Genomic DNA, 12,901 nt, shown 5'->3' on the forward strand with positions numbered 1-12,901 from the left:
AGTGCAGTTACTCTTTGATAGTGTTTACAAAAAGATGGTGAAGACCAGAATTTAAAAGTTTATGAATAAAAATGAATCTTATGATCTTTTACTATATTTTTAATAAATTAGAGACTGTCAGTTCTTAGGTAACAATTACTGGTAGGTTATTTTTCAGGATCTGGCCTAGGGTAAAATCAGACAAAACTATAATCAGACACACACACACCCAAGTTTATGACCCTGACTTATCCGAGGGTCATAGAAAATTCTATGATTCTTGCCTCAAAACCTGCCCTTGACTTATCTGTGAGATCAACATATAGGCGAGGGTCTGCGCTATTTCTCTTTCGCATGTTTTGAGTACAGGAGTTTGGTGTGGCAGTCTTGGCCACTGGCTATGATAATGAGAAACGGATAATTTGAATTTCATTTTGACATTGTGATCATCAAAGTGTGAAGTTAATAGACCAGTATCTGGAACTAGATGGTAGTCAGGACAGTGTTTGTCTTATAATCCTTTTCTCATTCAAAATCTCTATGGTTATACATAACAATATGTTTAAAGGAGTCATTCCAATGGAACTATAATGGGTTAGAATGTAAGGGCGCAATCCTAACCCCTTATGTCAGCACTGACATAAGGGCAATGCAGCTCTGAGGCAAGGGAACAAGCATTCCCTTACTTTGAGGAGGCCTCCGTGAGTGACAACCAACTGCAGGATTCAGCACATGTCCCATTGGCACAGCTATGCCCGTGCTGGAAAGCAATGACATGAGGGGTTAGGATTGCGCCCTAAGTAATATTCTATAAGCAGCTATAAAAATATAAGGATAAGCAGCTAATTTAACTGCTTTGTTAATAAGATTATTATTAACCATAATATAATCATATTAACCATATTAACCATAACCACTTGCTGGAACCAAGTCAGCAAAAACACCTTGAACTATGACACATATAACTGACTCTTTTGGTTAGATTCCAAAGATCTGGCTAGATCTTTGTATGCTTCCAGTGGGGGCAAAAAAAGAAGAAGAAGAAAAAAAGAAGCACAACTTTTTTGATAATCCCAAACAGAATACAATAAAAATGTCAAACATTTCTGGTTTTCTGTAAAGCTTCCTTCTATAAGTTTTACAATCAAACATGATGTATGAGTCAGAAATTGGTTTCTTATTAACAATATCCATTGCATACCAGTATCCAAACTGCTATTTCTGAGTCAGTTATCAATGGTACATGATTAGTTTTCAATCACTGAATATATAGGGGAGGGAAGAATGGGAAGTTTCAGTACTCACCAGTCGACAAAGCACTTCATGGATGAGCGGGAAGTCCCTGGTTTTGTAACAAAGGAAAATTGTAGACTATGCACCTCTTGCTTTTGAAAGAAATACTGTGTAGCATTTCCTGCATTAGATGGCACACAGCCTCCCTAGCTGTTTTGCAAGAAGTGAAAGCAAGAAGGCTTTAAAAAAAATGACCCTCCAACTACCACTACCCACTTTTGCAAATCATGCTGACAAGTGGCACAGAAGTCCTAGTTCTACAAACAGATTCACCACCCAGGACTTCTGTAACTGTAGAGGGCTGCCTTGCAGGTTCCACTGGTAGCAGTCTGCATTCACAAACCTGCGTTCAGGATCCTGGTGAGGAAATGCAAGCTGGCATAAGTGTGCATGTGATTGATGGTTGAACCATGGTCTGCATGTACAAAATAGTACAGATAAAAATTAGGGATGGTTACAAAATTCTTCTCTGCTGCATTTCTCCCTGACAAGTGCAATCCTACAGATGCATTCGGCCAGCACAAGTCCCTTGGGCAGGTGGGTGGAGAGCGGGAGGCAGGGCCAGGATCTGGCAGTTCCAGGGCAGTGCAGAGCAGTTCCAGGCTGCTTTGTTCTGCTCGGACCTGTTCTGCTCGGACCTCTTCAAGTGGCACAGATCTGGTAGACCCAGTCTGGTAGACTGTAGCTCTCTCGGGAGTAAGGGGAATTTTTTCCCATTGCCTCAGGTTGAACCTCAGCCAGCCCCAAACTTGTGCACAGGCCTGCCAGCCTGCCAGTTCTAGCACAAGTTAGGATTGCACTGTGAGTTTCGCTTTACCAGATAGCTTTAGTAGAGTGAAATTCAACATGCTTCTTCTTACTTCAGAACAATCATTTATATTCACTTGCAAATTTAATCAATTAAACACCATGACATTAACTGACATATGGCCCAATCCTACGGGCCAGTTATAGCTGCAGATCTTGTGATCTATTGCTGTAAGTTGCTTTGCAACAGTATAAACATTGCACCACCATGGCACACTTCTGAGAAATGGGTGGAAACAGCTGGAGACTCTGTGTGCGTGCCTGAATTGCCCAGATGCTCCACTGGTACAGGCAAAGTGGAAGAGGAGGCAGGAGGTGGAGGATCTCAGCAGCAGTCATGCATGCTCAATCCTATCTCCCTTTCCTTCCTCCTCACTCTCCTTGGAGTTACACTGGCAAAATAGCTGACATATTTCTAATCAGACCCATTGTTACGTGAAAATCCCCTTTTTCCCTTTTAGTTGCAATTTTCTCTCTATATTTGGTTATGTTACTATGGATTAAAATATCATGCAGGCTAAACTTCTCACACAGGCCACATTTCCAAAACTCTGGTCAAGTCACAAGCTCATGGTTACACAACGACCACCTCCCTATGGCCACACATTATGGGAGGAAGACTGGCATCTTAAATCATTATTCATTGTCTTGTTATCCAGCCTACGACCCTAAGGTTCCAATAAGGGTAGTGTAATAATTCCCCTAAACAAAACAGCCCTTTTGGTAACACCATTGGTAACAAGGTTGCCTACTAGGAGGTAAGAAAAATATAATTTTTACTTACCTCCACCATTGCATTCAGCACACACTCCATGGGTACAGTTGCATGGCAAAATATGGTGGGATATAGACTGGGTCATATGACGTATTTAATTGGGTAACAGCCATAATCGCTTATGTCCATGTATTCTTTTTTTTTTTACCACACCTGTGTTGACATATGTTCTCTATTATATGCTCATTGGGATAGGATTATAACTTTGGGTTCTTGGTAAAAGAAATGGGAGCAATTGCATTTCTGTGTGCCTATTCAGCACAGTTACATAAGAACATAAGAACAGCCCCACTGGATCAGGCCATAGGCCCATCTAGTCCAGCTTCCTGTATCTCACAGCAGCCCACCAAATGCCCCAGGGACCTCGTACCAGATAACAAGAGACCTCATTCTGGTGCCCTCCCTTGCATTGGCATTCTGACATAGCCCATTTCTAAAATCAGGAGGTTGCACATACACATCATGGCTTGTAACCCATAATGGATTTTTCCTCCGGGAACAGGCTCCAAGTTGCTCCACTCTCCTTGAACTTGCACCTCAAGAGGTGGTGCAAGTCCAAGGAGACCCATAGGGGCCAGTGGCCCTTACCCTTAAGTTTCTCCTTACCTCTGGCTGAGGCGCTTCTGGTGCCTATCCTGTGCTGGATACAGTGCAGGATCCTCTTGGCTTGCCTGTTCGAGCGCAGGATAGGATTGTGCCCTAAATTAATAAATAGCTCACTGTCTCCAAAGGGCTCACAATCTTAAAAAGATATAAGAACAGCCTCACTGGATCAGGCCATAGACCCATCTAGTCCAGCTTCCTGTATCTCACAGCGGCCCACCAAATGCCCCAGGGAGCACACCAGATAACAAGAGACCTCATCCTGGTGCCCTCCCTTGCATCTGGCACTCTGACATAGCCCATTTCAAAAATCAGGAGGTTGCGCATACACATCATGGCTTGTAACCCATAATGGATTTTTCCTCCAGAAACTTGTCCAATCCCCTTTTAAAGGCGTCTAGGCTAGACGCCAGCACCACATCCTGTGGCAAGGAGTTCCACAGACCAACCACACGCTGAGTAAAGAAATATTTTCTTTTGTCTGTCCTAGCCCGCCCAACACTCAATTTTAGTGGATGTCCCCTGGTTCTGGTGTTATGTGAGAGTGTAAAGAGCATCTCCCTATCCACTCTGTCCATCCCCTGCATAATTTTGTATGTCTCAATCATGTCCCCCCTCAGGCGCCTCTTTTCTAGGCTGAAGAGGCCCAAACGCTGTACCCTTTCGTCATAAGGAAGATGCCCCAGCCCTGTAATCATCTTAGTCGCTCTCTTTTGTACCTTTTCCATTTCCACTATGTCTTTTTTGAGATGTGGCAACCAGAACTGGACACAATACTCCAGGTGTGGCCTTACCATAGATTTGTACAACGGCATTATAATATTAGCCGTTTTGTTCTCAGTACCTTTTCTAATTATCCCAAGCATAGAATTGGCCTTCTTTACTGCCACCGCATATTGGGTCAACACTTTCATCGACCTGTCCACCACCAGCCCAAGATCTGATCTGTCACAGACAGCTCAGAACCCAACAGCCTATATCTAAAGTTTTGACTTTTTGCCCCAATGTGCATGACTTTACACTTACTGACATTGAAGCGCATCTGCCATTTTGCTGCCCATTCTGCCAGTCTGGAGAGATCCTTCTGGAGCTCCTCACAATCACTTCTGGTCTTTACCACTCTGAAAAGTTTGGTGTCGTCTGCAAACTTAGCCACCTCACTGCTCACCCCTGTCTCCAGGTCATTTATGAAGAGGTTGAAGAGCACCGGTCCCAGGACAGATCCTTGGGGCACACCGCTTTTCACCTCTCTCCATTGTGAAAATTGCCCATTGACACCCACTCTCTGTTTCCTGATCTTCAACCAGTTCTCAATCCATGAGAGGACCTGTCCTCTAATTCCCTGACTGTGGAGATTTTTAAGTAGCCTTTGGTGGGGGACTGTGTCGAACGCCTTCTGAAAGTCCAGTTATATAATGTCTACGGGTTCTCCCGCATCCACATGCCTGTTGACCTTTTCAAAGAATTCTATAAGGTTTGTGAGGCAAGACTTACCCTTACAGAAGCCATGCTGATTCTGCCTCAGCAAGGCCTGTTCGTCTATGTGTTTTGAGATCCTATCTTTGATGAGGCATTCCACCATCTTACCTGGTATAGATGTTAGGCTGACCGGCCTATAGTTTCCCGGGTCCTCCCTCTTTCCCTTTTTAAGGATCGGCGTGACATTTGCTATCCTCCAATCTTCTGGCACCGTGGCCGTTTTGAGGGACAAGTTGCATATTTTAGTCAAGAGATTAGCAACTTCATTCTTCAATTCCTTAATAACCCTTGGGTGGATGCCATCAGGGCCTGGTGACTTATTGATCTTTAATTTATCAATGAGGTCTGAAACATCTTCTCTTTTAACCTCTATCTGACTTAACTCCTCGGTCAGGAGGGGCCGTTCGGACAGCAGTATCTGCCCAAGGTCTTCTGCTGTGAAGACAGATGCAAAGAACTCATTTAGTTTCTCTGCCATCTCTAAGTCTCCTTTTATCTCCCCTTTCCCTTCCTCACCACCCAGAGGACCAACCGCTTCTCTGGTGGGTTTCCTGCTTCTAACATATTTGAAGAAGCTTTTATTATTCCCCTTAATGTTGCTGGCCATGCATTCCTCATAGTCTCGCTTGGCCTCCCATATCACCTTCTTACATTTCTTTTGCCACAGTTTATGTTCCTTTTTATTCTCCTCATTAGGGCAAGACTTCCATTTACGGACGGAAGCTTCCTTACCCTTTACAGCCTCTCTAACTTGGCTGGTTAGCCATGCAGGCACCCTCCTGGATTTAGTGGAACCCTTCTTTCTTTGCGATATACACCTCTGCTGGTCCTCTATTACTGTTGTTTTAAGCAGCCTCCATGCACTCTGGACAGATTGGACTCTTTTTACCCTCCCTTTCAACCTCCTTCTAACCAGCCTCCTCATTTGAGGGAAGTCTGCCCGTCGGAAGTCAAGGGTTTTTGTGAGAGATTTGCCTGGTATTCTTCCCCCGACATGCATGTCAAAACGGTTCGCAGCATTATCACTGTTCCCCAATGGCTCCATAACACTGACATCTCTAACCAGGTCCTGTGTACTGCACAATATTAAATCCAGAGTCACCTGTCTTCTGGTGGGCTCCATGACTAGCTGCTCTAAGGCATAGTCATTTAGCGTGTCAAGGAACCCAGTCTCCTTTTCGTGACCAGAACACAAATTGACCCAGTCTACATGAGGATAATTGATAACTAGTAATTGATAATTATATGAGGATAAAGGATAACTAGTTTCACTAGTGGGGGGAAAGATAGCCTTGAGCCAAAAGCCTGTGGTGTAGCCAACTGCATGGACAAGTCCTCTGACTCCCAGTAAAAGTGGGGCTATAGACATCAAAACCAGAGTAGGGCCAAGCATTAGATTCATGGGCGAATTGCAACAAAACAATTGGAATGATAATGCTTCCATTTTCCCAGATCTCTTTCCTGTAAGATTGTTTGTTTTGCCAGGTGTTGTTTTGCCAGGTTTGCCACTGGAACCAGCTGCTGGTTTGCAGAAGGCGCACTTGCTTACCCTCCAGTACATGTAGAAGGCCAGTACTTCTGGGACAATGTTAAGAAGCTAGCTGTAGGGATTGTACTTCTAGCTAGACACAATTAAGGAATTACTTTGTTCTGCTTGCTTGTTCCACTCCAAGTCAGTTTGCGAATTTTAATATGTAATAACATGTAATAAGGTTCAGAGAAAGCAGGTGCAAAGCACTTTTGTTTTGCAGGAGGTGCTTTGCACCTGCTATTACAGAATGTTTCAAGCCTCGGGGAGCACTGCAACAGGACATGCAACCCTGTGTTCATAAATTAAGTCACAAGCACCCCCCTCAGCTGCGCAATCCTGGGAATCGTGTCGCTGCCCTAGCCCCTCCCCCGCAAGAACATACTGAGGGAGTAAAGCTTCCTCAAAGTTTGAGAACCACTAATCTAAACCAAATCTACCACCCACAAGCAATGTGAGGGCAGGGTGTCATTACATCCCATTGAGATGTACGGATTGCATCAGGCCGTACATAAAGGAAAGCAAGACCAAATGGTATCTCTTAAAATAATGTGGCCTCAATAGCCTGATCCTGCTGTTATGATGCAAAATGTTGCCTTGATGATGATGATGATACAGGTCCCCTTACAGGGAGAAAAGTGGGATAAAAAATGCAGTAAATAAATTGTGTGTGCGTGTGTGTGTGAGAGAGAGAGAGAGAGAGAGAGAGAGAGAGAGGCAGGCAGGCAGGCAGGCAGGCCAAGCCCAGAGGGGTGCCTTGCCAGGGCTGCCTTGTCTAAATTTTGACCATGGAGAAAAGTCTACGGGGGAGGGGGGGAGGAAGGAAGGATGGCTAAGGATGGCTTCCATTACAGTTGGGTACGTGGTTAAGCCAAAAAGGTTTAACAGAGCTTTTGTTAAGCCAAAAGCTAAACATCAAGGTCTGTCAGTGCCCCGCCCAGGGTTGAGGTTTTGGTCACTGAAGTTTGCAACCTTGCACCTCTGCAAAGTTGGTTGATGGGAAGGGGCCTTAGTCATCCTTCTGCAGAAATTGGGTAATGTTCAAACACTACAATTTTTTTCAGGTTTCGTGTTTCTTTCTTTTCTTGGTTTTTTTTTTCTTTCAAAGAACATGGTGATGAAAACTGCATTTTTTTTTGTCCTTTAAAAAAGAAAAAATGAAATTGTAAAACTATACACATATACCCACATTGCCTAAAGAGATAGAAATAGACCTATTTCCTGACAAAACTGCAACTTGAATACCAACAGGGTTTGTAGAAAGTCATGTATGCATTATCTCTGGGGTAACTACATATTCAGAAATGTCTAGATGGAGGCTTCAAGAACCTTTTCTTTTAAACTGAAAAAAGCTTCAGGAGAGTGTATGAATGGAAGAGTGGCAGGGGGAGTGCAAGGTTAATCCTTTCCCTGCCTTTCCACTTCAAATTGTCAGCTGCTTGGGGTTCCAAGTGCAGGCTTATCAGGGTAAACATGATCCTGGGATCTCACAAAGCAGGTGTGGAGGCTATTTAGACATAAAATAGCCAGCAGGGAAAAGAGCAATGCCCCTCCCCATTCCTCTGTTCAGAATTGTAGCTTTCAATACAATTGTTCAATATATTTTACATGCAGAAGTGTAGGAGGAAGTCCCAACAATTCTTTCTAAAAAGGTCACTGAGGCTTCCTCCTACACTTCTGCAAGTAAAACATGGTTTGTTCTTCTGTGTGTAGGTTTCCTTCCCCAAATGTCTTCCCCTTTCATAGCTTGCTGTCATACAAATGAAAGAGTGGGTATCAGAACTCAAGCCAATGGTGGGTCCCAAAACCAGGACATGGACAAGACTTGGCCTTTATATTATGACTGGCCAAAGAGGTCCTTTCCAGGAGATCAGAAGTTATGTAATGAAGGCTGACCATTGTATAAGAACAATGGTCAGTTTGCGTATTCTGAGCAACAGAAGGGTTAAGCGTGATCACCACAGGCTATTGCTCACCTCACTTTTTGAGTCTTGTTCTTGCACATAAGCTTCCACCATCTCAATCTCAATAGTAGTGAACCTATCTGGGGTAGGAGAATGTTTCCATCTTGGCTCCTTCCACATGCACTCAGTTTATTATCCCCTCCTCGGGGTCATTGTGTTTCTACTGCACTCTGGTGGCGCCCAGGGTAGTAGTAGTAGTAATAATAATAATAATAATAAATAATAATAATAATAATAATACTGGTATTTCTATACCGCCTTTCTTGGTCCTCAGATTTCTCCTCGGACTTTATTCAAGGCGGTTTACATAGGCAGGCTAATTAAATCCCCGTAGGGATTTTTACAATTTGAAAGAAGGTTCTATCTTTCAAGAAACCACAACATTCAGATGTTTCTTTCTGGTCGCAACATTCTGGCCTCCATCCTCCCACGCTCAGAGCAGATGGAATAACTCGGCTCAGCTTGTCAGCTGCTTCAAGGTCGCAGGGTGCTGGTGGCCTTGAACTGGCGACCTGCGGATGTTATCTTCAGGCAAATGGAGGCTCTACCCTCTAGACCAGACCTCCTGCCTTTTCATACCTTTAATTCATACCTTTAGAATGTTTCCTGGCTTCCTTTGGAATATCATGTAGGACGCATCATATTTTCAGTTCCTTATTCTAGATTGCCCTCAGCCAGAGGATGTTACTCTACTCTCTTTCTCCAACTTGGGGGATTGCCATGAGGTCTCTACAACACAGCCAATCTCTCTTGATCATGCCTAGAGATAGTGCTTGAAAAACTGCACCAAGTCCCTTTAAAGCACGGAAGGTTTTCCCAGGAGAAGGAAGACCCAACCATCTGAACTGGGCTAGATCAGCCTTCAGTAAACTCCAAACAAGTAACAGCCCATTCCTATCCACACTTTTCTGGGAGTAAACCCCATTGACTCTAATGGGACTTACTTCTGAGTAGACATGCATAGGATTGGACTGTAAGCTTCCTTGCTGGAGGAAGATCTAAGCTTGCTCAGGTCTCAGCCAGTTCTCTTCTCAGTCCACTTGGAGCTATCCATGGTCTGCTCCCCTACACATGGACTCTTGCCCTGGCCTGAACTGCTGTTCTAGCTAGAATGCTCATGTGACCAATAACCCTGTCTGGAACAAGACAGCAACCCTTCTATGTTGAAAGCTCTGGGCTTGGATGAGCTTCTCCATGTCTTGCAACTGCAGTAGGATAGGTGTACTTTTTGTGCAGTGTGGGAGAATACCTCCAGTCTACAAAGGGGGGTGTATGTCTGATCAATTTGTTCTTGCTAGCAGCAGGGACTCCATCACAGACCTTAAGTTTTTTCAAATAACTGTATTGCCAGGGAAACATCTGGAAAAAGGCATGTTGCAATAATTCTGTTTTAGCATTGCATAAGTCTGTGCAGTTACAAAACTCTCACTAGGGGCTGGGGTGGAACAAGTTTAATTTAGGAAGCTAACAAAAAAGCAATCCCCAGTAATGCTTCTCGAGAGGTAGCCCAATGTTATCTGTGATGTGAGCCCAACATTATCTCTAATGTGAGTACACAACCATACATGGGGCATCTGGGAGAGCAGTGGTTCTCCAACCACTGGTCTGTAGCCACAACCCAATTTTGGGTGGTTCAGAAAACTGACAGGGTAGATTAGTCTATGTGCATCAAAGGTTAAATAACCTGCTACTTGGGAGAAGCACTGCTGCCCAATCATCATTATAGCCACAGAGGTCTGAGCAGCTGGTAAAGTGAACTTTTTAAAGGTGGGTCCTGATGCTAAATGCTAAAATGTTTGAGAATCACTGTTGTAGTAGAGGATCAAGAAAAAGACCAGAAACCTGGTAAGTTATTCATTGCTGATGAGGACTCATTGACAGGGATCCAAAGAGTTAATTTAGGCTTTCTCAAGGGTTCAGGCATTCCAGTGGAATATGTTTATGTAGGCAACTGGTAAGACAAGATGCTCTGTCCTGGCCTAGACCAGCCATTCCCAAACTTACTGGCATCACAATGCTCTTTGTCCACAGCATTTTCTTCTTGGGTGCCATCCTGGATCACAAAAATCTCATACTATAGCATACAATCTCACATGATCAAGACGGCAGCACGTGGAAGAGGATATCCCGTGACACCCCTGTGAGTATGCCATAGTTCCTTTAGGAGCCATGCCTCACTGTTTGGGAACCACTGGCCTAGAACTTACCCCTGCATTACAGATGGAAAAATCCCCACATCCCAGCCTTCACTATACAGTCACAGTTTCTTCCCATTCATTATTTCCAGGGTTAAGATATTCAATACTGCACCAGAGCAAAGGCTTTTTACCACCACATGTACTTGAAGCAGGCAAGATGGTCAAACATAGTCCCCTAGGATTTGTGATACATGCAGACAGCAATATTCATTTGCCATGTAATGTCTATTGTGCATTATCTATTGTGCAATGTCTATTGTGCTCATTAAAATGCAAAGCAAGAGGCTGTTGAGAGGCAATCAAATATTTCCCTTCCCTTTAGCAAGGTAGATATGATTTCATTTTTGCCCAGTGACTTCTCGCAAGCTCCTTTAGAAAGCCCCCTCAATTTCAAAAGTGGTTTTCCATGTAGCACTGGGCAGGAGGCTGCCATTCAAGACTTGCAGATCTTTCTCAGGAATGTAGGTCTTGCTGCCAATTGTAGAAAGGGGGCAGAGGACCATCAGGTCCAAGATAATGTCATTCAAACTGCTTTGTTTTACTTTAAATTAATAATAATAATTTAATGGCATTATTTTCACCAAAAGTAAGGGGTTAAAAAAAGTTTTTCTGAATTTTTTTCTTTGGAAAGAGGAGACCTGAAACTTTTTTCAGCATTTTTTTCAGAGTGTTAGGGTCACCCCATTTTATGCAACAGGAGGACAAAGATCACTGTTTTTAGGGAAACTGAGGCACTGGGATTGTTTGCAAGGTAGCCTCCCTACTGAAACTAAAAATGGGATTATTTGCAGAGTAGCCTCCCTTCTGAAACTAAAAATGAAACTTTGGCATACTTTTATGGTAAGGGGCTAGACTTTGTAATCCACTTACACAAGTAACTCATATCATCATGTACCAAAAATAAAATGGGAACAGGAAGAAGGCAACACATCAGGGGTGTCTGCATGGCCGATGGTTAAGCAAGTGACCATTGTAACCAATCAGACCCAAAGGACATTTATTGCCAACTCCAAATAAAGCCATCCAAAGGAATTCAGACCAATAGTGAAAGATGAAACTTCCCTATAGTGACTGTGGGAAGGGGCTAACACATCACCATGTGATACAATTGCAGCTCACCACCTTGTTGTGAAATGCAAGCGAGTAAACTGAGATTTCACCACTCATCTAGGATTCATCAACACATTCACATTTCACACATATGGATCTTTAATGGATGGATTCATTGCTCCAGTGGATCATCTGCACCCAGCCACAAGGTCTGAGCATGAAGATCTGTTTGCAGTGCCTTTTTCAAAAGGACATTTTCATGCAGCACAAATCCACTCCTTGCCAAATCTCCAATCTGGTCCAGAAGCCCTGCATGCAAGCAATAATCTTTATGTATGCACAAAGTGTTCACACTACCAGGGCCATCCCCACTCAGTCCAATATCAGCATTCTTCATACCTCTCCTTTGCTCCATGGTCAGTTCATATTCCCATGCCATGCTCCAATACAGCACAAGCAATGGCATCAGTGTCACAGGTACTGCCAGCACCCTGGCTGTGTATCTTTCTGTTTGGAGTCCAGGCCCACCTGAAGGAATTGGATGCTGAGAGGGCAGCTGCCAAGGCCTGTCCTCATGCTTTGATGCTGGCTCTCTCTTTGCCTCTCTTACGCCTCTGCTCTTCTCTCTCCATCCCTGCTGGGTATACAGCTGCATCCTGCTTTCTCTTTAAAAACACACACACGAAAGTGAGCAGCTCTAAAAGCTGAAGCAGCTGCAACTGGGAGATGGAACAGCACCTGGTGAACACAAGATGCAGAAGAGACATTATCCCACATGTGGGCTAGAGGCTTATTTTGCGGGCCTTCAGCTGGGTTCATCTACAGCAGCCTTCAGGTTAGGTTACTGTAAAGTTTCGTCTTCTCTTTTTGCAGTGTTATATTGTAGACTCTACCCATTCCCTTTTGGCAGTTAGGATAACCAGGTATTTTTCTTATCCCAGACCAGATTCTCGGGAATGCTGGAATGGGAAGCTTCCCATTGGGTGATGCTTCTGCTTTTATGCCAACTTGTGATGCTGTGGTTCTGGGTAATACTTATTTGGTAGTAAGTCCCAATGAACTTGGTGGGACTTCATCTTCTGCTTTGGGACACTCAAATGAGACTCAGCCTGTGCAGAGGAAATGCCATCTGCTCTCACAGGACAATTGCATTAACAAGTTATTGCAATTACTGATTGTGAGTAAGTAACAGCTCATTCAGGATAGACTCCCCTACTGTCTACAG

Source organism: Tiliqua scincoides, chromosome 5 (assembly GCF_035046505.1).
Source record: "Tiliqua scincoides isolate rTilSci1 chromosome 5, rTilSci1.hap2, whole genome shotgun sequence".
Lineage (NCBI taxonomy): Eukaryota > Metazoa > Chordata > Lepidosauria > Squamata > Scincidae > Tiliqua > Tiliqua scincoides.